The sequence below is a fragment of the Sapajus apella genome, unplaced genomic scaffold (assembly GCF_009761245.1).
Source record: "Sapajus apella isolate SASKATOON/1434 unplaced genomic scaffold, GSC_monkey_1.0 scaffold1061, whole genome shotgun sequence".
NCBI lineage: Eukaryota > Metazoa > Chordata > Mammalia > Primates > Cebidae > Sapajus > Sapajus apella.
In genome coordinates this window covers 1-7,978 of record NW_022437987.1, presented here as the reverse complement: position 1 = coordinate 7,978, position 7,978 = coordinate 1, and the positions used below count along the sequence as shown (strand labels likewise).

Sequence of the window (7,978 nt, the reverse complement as noted above, 5' to 3'; positions counted from 1 at the left end):
TTTTTAGTAGAGACAGGGTTTCACCATGTTGGCGAGGATGGTCTCGATCTCTTGACCTCGTGATCTGCCCACCTCAGCCTCCCAACGTGCTGGGATTACAGGCATGAGCCACCGCGCCCGGCCGAGGTTACCTCAAATTATCTGGTTGGGCCCTAAATGTAATTGCGAGCATCCTTAGAAGAGGGGGCAGAGAGGGATCTGACTATGGAGAGGAGAGGAAGTAATATGGAAGCAGGGACTGGAATGATATACTTTGAAGGCGGGGGAAAGGTTCACAAACCCAAAAATCCCAGGCAGTCGCCAGAAGGTAAACAAGGTAAGAAAATGGATTCTCCCCTTAGAGATTCCACAAGGAACATGCCCTACCAGCACCTGAATTTCCGCATAGTGAAACTGATTTTGGACTTCTGACACACAGAACTGTAGGAGAATAAACGTGTGTTATTTTTAGCCATTTACTTAGTGCTAATTTTCTATAGCAGCCATAGAGAATGAATAAATATGGGGTTAATATCTCCACACTTTCAGTTCATATCATTTGCCCCTTGCGAAGTCGATCTGAATTGCTGATATCACATCCTTTTTGTTAACATCAGGATGAAGAAAACCCAGCTTGTGTGAGTGTTTTTGCATTTGAGTCCACCGGCAATTGTCTACATGAGATATTGAAGCTTGGGAAACAGCCAGAAAATCTCCTCTGCTGATGTTACTCCAATGTCTGTGCCTGTATTATTATGGGACACATAATATCTAGAATTACTCTTGCATTCAAAGCAAGGTTTTCCATAGAAAGAATTTAATTTGTGCCTGTGTTGCTAAATCAAGAAATAATGCACATGAGGTGAAGCAGAGGAGAAAACCTAGCTGTGATTTTTTACTAGAAGAGATGCATCAGCATTGTGAGGCAATCTTATATGTGTTAAGAATAAAAACAAAAATAAAGGATGCACAGAAATAATAAAAACGTTTAAGTTTTTACCAAATCAGCTTTAGATTTAAAATATGTGTGTGTATTTATAGAAAAACAAAACATTTGAAAAAAAGAAAAAGGGATAGTAATAGTAGTAATCCATAGACTTCTCATGAAATTAAATGGAATACTGCACAGGAAGCCATTAGCAAATAAATGCATGCTAGAATTACTTCATAACTGATAATATTTAAAGCACATGTTATGCTTTAACTTTTATATAAATAAGAAAATTACATTTTTGAAAAAGCGAGGTTTTCACAGATGTGTGGCCTATTGAATATTTTAATTCTGTAACCATGACACTGTTTAGACTCATGCCACTTAAAATGCTCCTCATGAGTGTTTACTTGTGACAAAATCGTACCTGAATGGGTCGCTTCCTTCATGGAAAGTCTTGGTTTGAAACAAACACTCAGCTGAAGTAAAGAGTGTCGTGATCCATGGCTGTGCTAGCCTCTATTTCTTCCATGATAGTGAATAGTTCACGGACTGACAGCTGACCTGTGGATGACACCTTGGGCAGCCCTGCTTCAACACAATGGATCATTCAGCCTTCATGGCTGAGATCTCAGCCCTATGCACTGTCCCTGGGCTGACCAGTGTCAACCCTGAGCCTGAGCCATTTGATCACAAGGGATCACCCGTGTGCCTCAGCCTCACCCCACGTCCCAGCACTAGTGACATGAACTCCAGTCTTGAAGGAGCATTCTAGGGCTTGCTAAGTTGCTTGGGACAGTGAATAGAATTACCAGCTTATAAGGTTATATAAAATTAACTGTTTTCCAACCACAGGACTTGCCGGTAGGTTTTACAGCTAATGTGCATTGTAAAACTGAAAGGCACACTGAAGTGTTCCCTTTTCCAGCCTCTTCATGCCCCTTGTTGATGGGACAACCACGGACCCCTGACCGAGTCAGTGTTCTCCTAACCGAGTTCATGGATGGGACCAGAATGTTGAACCCTATTCCTGCTCTGATTACGGCCTGGGCTCAAGGGGTTTCCACCTCTAGCCCACAGCAGGGCTCCTGAAACCCTCCTTATTTCTCCCTGATGCCGCTCTCAGGGCCACCATTCTACCCTCACTAGGCTCCACATCCTTCCCAGGTGAGCTAGAACTGCATCCTAGGAACCCCTGTCCAGGGAAAGCTTCTTACTGCTCAGGCATCAGGCTCAGGTAGCTGCTGGCTGCATCTCTCTCTCTGACATGCCATCCCGCTCCGATCATTCCATCTTCTCCTCAGCAGCCTCCACCTCCTCAGTGGCCTCTCCTGGGGCCAGCACCTCTGCGACTCCCCACCATGCTCCTACACCTTGATTGCCTTTAGGCTCTCAGCAGCATGAGCTATGATGTCTCCGAGGTGTCATCCTTAGGCACAGCCTTCATGCCCATGTTTTCTGGGCTTGTGCCTCTGCAGCCAAAACTGAAGAGGAAGGAAGCATGAGGGAACTCATCAGCCAGGGACGGCAAAGACTCTGTAACAAGGGGAGGGCCAGGGACACAGCCTTTGCTGGGACTGAGAAGTCCTGAGCACCACACCCTTGCCTCCATTCTGAAAGGCCCATTTATCACCCCATTATCAGCTTCTGGGACCTAAGAGGCTGCTGCCAGGAGAGGGGTGGGAGCCAGTCTGGAAGAGGCAACTGGTCATTCACCTGCAGCTGGAAGGCACAACGGCCACCCCAGACAGCCACGTCTGGACAAGGGCAGTGGGACAGCCAGTAGCTAGGAACTCACACTGTGAGGGAGCCTGCTTGTGTCGAGACCCCAGCTCTACACTGACTGTCCTTAGAGCCTGGGCAAGTTGATTAACTGCTCAGTGCCTCAGTTTCCCTAGCTCTAAAATGGGGATAGTAATTGTGCCTATCATAAATGGGTGTGAGTCTGGCAGTGCCTGGTGCATTATGCTGAGAACAATTGCCTTACACATTGTGCATACCCAGTGAGCCAGTTTACAGCCCCTCAGAGGAGAGCCATCAGCGGGCATCCGAGGGAGCCTGGAACCCTGTGTTCTGCAGGTGCCTGGGGTCCCATGCCCAGGAGAAGCTGCTCCCCCACCCCATAGCAGTCTACAGAGCACCGCCTGGCCAGACAGACACTTCTTTGTGCAGGTGTCATAAGGGAGGTCTGGGTCCCTCCGGGCTCTGTCCTTCCCTGGCTGGACTGTAGCGAGCCCAGGACCCTTCCTTCTTAAGCCGGGCTCTCTTCTCCCTCCCTCCCCAACTCACAGCCTCCTCACCACTCTCTGCCTCAGACTCCGGACTAGTCTCATTATGTCCTTCATCAATGTTTACATCAGCGGCTGTAAGAATCTCAGGTCAGCCTCCCCCCACAGCCGTGAACCCTCCCTTTCTGACCCCCACCTGCTGAAACCTTTCCTCTGAGCCCTCGGGAGACTCCAGGGCAGCCTCTCCCTGGAACATTCACCCCTTGCTGTTTGGACTGAGACCTAGCCCTCCCTGAGACCTGCTTCCCCACCCTGCTGTCCTCCTGAGCAGGGCTGCTTTCCTCACTCCCTGCCCCTCAAACCCTCACTGAAGTCAGACAGGTCCTCACAGACCATCTCTGTGCCCATTCTGAGGAGCCCTCTAGTTCCAAATCCCTGCACAGGTTCTGTGACCCCGGCCTTCTCCCTTTCCTGGCACCACTCCACCAGATTGCTCTTGTGGGGCACAACGTGGCCTCCGTGTGGCTGAACCTAACCGCCAGGCATCAGGCCTCATCTTTCTTCAGCCATGAGCATTTCGTGGGTCCTCACCACTTCCCCAACCTGAAACATTCCCAGGAAATGAGGCATTTCTTTGCAGTCTTGGCTCCTCAGTCACATGCTATTGTGCTCTTTAAAAGACTGATAAACATCATGGCGCTTTTAAGCCTTGAGGGAAGTGCAAGGACGGCAGGGGCTGCTGCGTAAGTACCTCTCTGCGGTACCAAGTAAGACTGGGAGAGGAAGCTGGACCAAGCCACACACCATCACTGGAGACCCCCCCGGTACCAGGTAAGACTGGGCGAGGAAGCTGGACCAAGCCACACCCCATCACTGGAGGCTCCCCCTGGTACCAAGTAAGACTGGGCGAGGAAACTGGACCAAGCCACACCCCATCACTGGAGACCTCCCCGGTACCAAGTAAGACTGGGCGAGGAAGCTGGACCAAGCCACATCCCATCACTGGAGACCTCAGCTGGTACCAAGACTGGGAGAGGAAACTGGACCAAGCCACATCCCATCACTGGAGACCTCAGCTGGTACCAAGACTGGGAGAGGAAACTGGACCAAGCCACATCCCATCACTGGAGACTCCCCCTTGTACCAAGACTGGGAGAGGAAACTGGACCAAGCCACACCCCATCACTGGAGACCTCCCCTGGTACCAAGACTGGGAGAGGAAACTGGACCAAGCCACACCCCATCACTGGAGACCTCCCCTGGTCTGCACTCATCTTGGGCCTCCCTGTTCTCTCCATGTGCTACTGGGGCGCTGATCAGGTGATTAGCGATGCTGTTGCTGATCTGACTGCCGGTGGGGACTGGTGGTCCTTGGTGCATTCCAGGCTCTGCCACAGCCTGTGCATCCACAGGCGACTGGGCCTGGCTGCTCTCTGCCATCAGGTTTCCCTTCCATTTTTATTACTGCCTAAATAACTTCATAAGAAATCCTATTTAAAAGCAGTTTCTCCCACAGACCCACATAGAACACGGGAACTATTTTCATTTCTTTCTTATTTTCTATATTTATCCAAAACTTTTTTTTTTTACAAAGTAAAACTGTTATACTGGACCAAGCATAGAAAATTAACACCAAGACAAAAGTATGCCAGATTACAGGGTCTTTATTATGCCGGCGACCACAGAGGACTCACGTCTCTCCAACCTGTGGTGTCGAAAGGAGGGTGCCAAGACTTTTTATACCCGAAAAACCACCTTGGGAGTGGGGGTGAGGAGCAGGGATGGGGATGAAAAGGCTTCAGACATTCCGAGGGCTAGTGGATTCTGTAAATCACCTCCTGGGCGGAGACGAGGGCTCTGGATATTCCAAGGGCCAGGGGACTTTTGTCATTCCGTTTGTTACTTAAGTGGTTTACAGAAGTCAAGATAAACATTTGTTTACACATTATCTGGGTAAGGTGGAAATCACAGACCTTAGTTATTACAAGTCGCAGGAGCCAAGATGGCGTGGGTTTGGACTGCTTGCCTGTCACATTAGGGCCACAGAGAGCAGTTACTGATAAGCAAAGTTTAAGCAGCTTTACATAGTAGTTATTTCGCAGAGCAGACTAGCAGTTTTATTTACAGAAGCCAAGGCCAGCTGTTATTGTGAGGAGAATGGGGCAGCCATTACAACTTAATTTTGGAAAACAGCTTTGTCTTGTATAAAACGGCATTGCTTAGGTTCTAACTTTAGGTTAGCTATGTTACAAGACCCAGTTTTGTTGACTTCATCTAATTTTAACCTATTAAATGGGAACATTTTTTTAAAGTCTAAAGGCATCAAGTGTTGGCTGAGAACGTAAGTCACTGTAGTCACTTTGGAGAATAATTTGTGGTGTCTCAACAAAGCTGGACTTACTCCAAGGTTACAAGATGGAATTAGTATTCAAAACCAACTCAGTATAATTTCACATCAACAGAGAAAAGGAGAAAAACAATATAATTCTCTTAGTTGATGAAGAAAAAAAAACTTGATACAATTTTAAAAAATCCATGATAAACAATCTTAGCAGACTAAGACTAGAAGGAAACTTTGTTAGTCTGACAAAGGGTAGCTACAATAAACTCATATCCAATATTTTATTTAATGGTGAAATACCGAAAGCCTTCCCGCTAAGACTGGGGATGGGAGAAGAAGGCCTGACGCCTCCACTACAACTCAAAGCTGCAGTAAAGATCCTGCCAGTGAGTGTAACAAGGCAAGAAAAAGAAACAAGGAAGAAAGTTTGGAAAGGAAGAAAACAATCAGGTAAACACCGGTTACCAGCGTGTGTTCACTTAGTGATATTTCACCTGTCTTTGCGCTGTGACTTGTGCACTTTTCAGTAAAACATTTATTACAAGAACAAAATGAAAAAGATGTAATTAATCTCTACTCATTGACATAGAAATCTGTCTGTAATATGGTACCGATGGTGGGAAAAAACAGGCTGTAAAACTTTATGTTATGATTCTATTCAATGCATACATATCTTACATTTTTTAAAGTTTATATATGGGAAGAATATCTTTGGAAGGATATACACAAAAATGTATAATACTGGTTGTCTTTGGGGAGTGGAAGTGAGAAACTGAAGGTGGCCAGTACTTCATTGGGAACCCTTTTGTTGACTGAAAATTACAACTGAAAAAACAAAATTGTATGTGCATGGATGGGTTCCCATGGTGACTGCTTTGAAGAACAACATTCACTTTGGTGTGTAAGATGTGGTATATTTTTAAAAGAAAATAACAATTTCATTACTTTATAACAGTTTACTTATTAAAAAAAAACTAACCCAAATACCCAAATTTTAAATTAAATTTCTAAGCAAAGAATATGTAATTATTTGGATGTCTAATTGCTAACATTAAACAAATGCCCATCGATGATAGACTGGATAGGGAAAATGTGGCACATATACACCATGGAATATTATGCAGTCATCAAAAACGATGAGTTTGGGTCCTTTGTAGGGACATGGATGAACCTGGAAACCATCATTCTCAGCAAACTGACAGAAGAGCTGAAGATCAAACACCGCATGTTCTCACTCATAGGCGGGTGTTGAACAGTGAGAACACATGGACACAGGGAGGGGAGCACTACACACTGGGGTCAGTTGAGGGGAAATAGGGGAGGGACGGTGGGGGGTGGGGAGCTGGGGAGAGATAGCAAGGGGAGAGATGCCAGATGTAGGTGATGGGGAGGAAGGCAGCAAATCACACTGCCACGTGTGTACCTATGCAACAATCTTGCATGTTCTTCACATGTACCCCAAAACCTAAAATGCAATAAAATAAATAAATGGGAAAAAAATACTTAATGGTGAAAGACTGGATGCTTTCCTCCTGAAATCAGTATTAAGACAAGAATGCCCACTCTTAGCACTTCTATTCAATATTGTACTACAGGTTTTGCCCAGAGCAATTAGGCAAGAAAAAGAAAAGGCATCCAGATAGGAAAATAAGTAATACTATCTCTATTCAAAGATGACATGATCTTGTATAAAGAAAATTCTCAAGAGTCCAGGAAAAAACTACTAGGACTAATAAATGAGTTCAGTAAGATTGCAGGATACAAGATCAATATACAAAAATCAATGTATTTTTATAAACTTGTAATGAACAATCTGGAAGTGAAATTTTAAAAACGTTTCCTTAACCAGGCGTGATGTGTGCACCTGTAGTCCCAGCTATTCAAGAGGCTGAGGCAGGAGGGTTGCTTGAGCTCAGGAGTTCGAGAGTAGCCTGGGTAACATAGCAAGATTCCGTTTTTTGAAAAAACAAAACACTTCCACTTATAATAGCCTCAAAAAGAATAAGATACTTGGGAATGGATTTTACGAAAGAACTACAAAACTTGTGTTCTGGAAACTTCAAAACATTGTTGAAAGAAATTAGAGAAAACCTAACTAAATGGATAGATGTTTATGTTCATTGATTGGAAGACCTGATATTAAGACAGCAATACTCCCCAGATTATAGATTATCACAACCCCTAGAATTGCAGCTGATTCCTTTACAGAAATTGACAAATTAATCCTAAAATTTATAAGGAGACTCAGAGGCCCCAGAACAGCAAAAACAACCTTGAAAATAACAACTTGGCTGGAGGATTCATACTTCCTTATTTCAAAACTTTCTATAAAGCAACAGTAATCAAGACAGTGTGCCACAGACATATATTTCAACAGAATACAACTGAGAGTCCAGAAACAACCCATGTGTCTGTGGTCTCCTGATTTTCAAGAAGGGTGCCAAGACCATTCAATGGGGTAAAAATAGTCTTTCAACAAATGATGCTGGGACATCTGGA

The 7,978-nt window shown here is 45.1% G+C and overlaps 2 long non-coding RNA genes across 2 annotated transcripts in view; one reads left to right on the top strand and one right to left on the bottom strand.

Annotated features, from left to right (window-relative positions):
- Positions 1 to 6,949, bottom strand: part of LOC116546565 — a 15,890-nt gene extending 8,941 nt beyond the window's left edge. The window contains exons 1-2 of the long non-coding RNA XR_004266766.1: positions 6,937 to 6,949; positions 1,269 to 1,275 (exon numbers count right to left, since the gene is read on the bottom strand). This is a non-coding gene — a long non-coding RNA (uncharacterized LOC116546565). The remainder of the gene's footprint in view (positions 1 to 1,268; positions 1,276 to 6,936) is intronic.
- Positions 1 to 7,567, top strand: part of LOC116546564 — a 16,356-nt gene extending 8,789 nt beyond the window's left edge. The window contains exons 2-3 of the long non-coding RNA XR_004266765.1: positions 613 to 617; positions 7,557 to 7,567. This is a non-coding gene — a long non-coding RNA (uncharacterized LOC116546564). The remainder of the gene's footprint in view (positions 1 to 612; positions 618 to 7,556) is intronic.
- Positions 7,568 to 7,978: the final 411 nt, after the last annotated feature.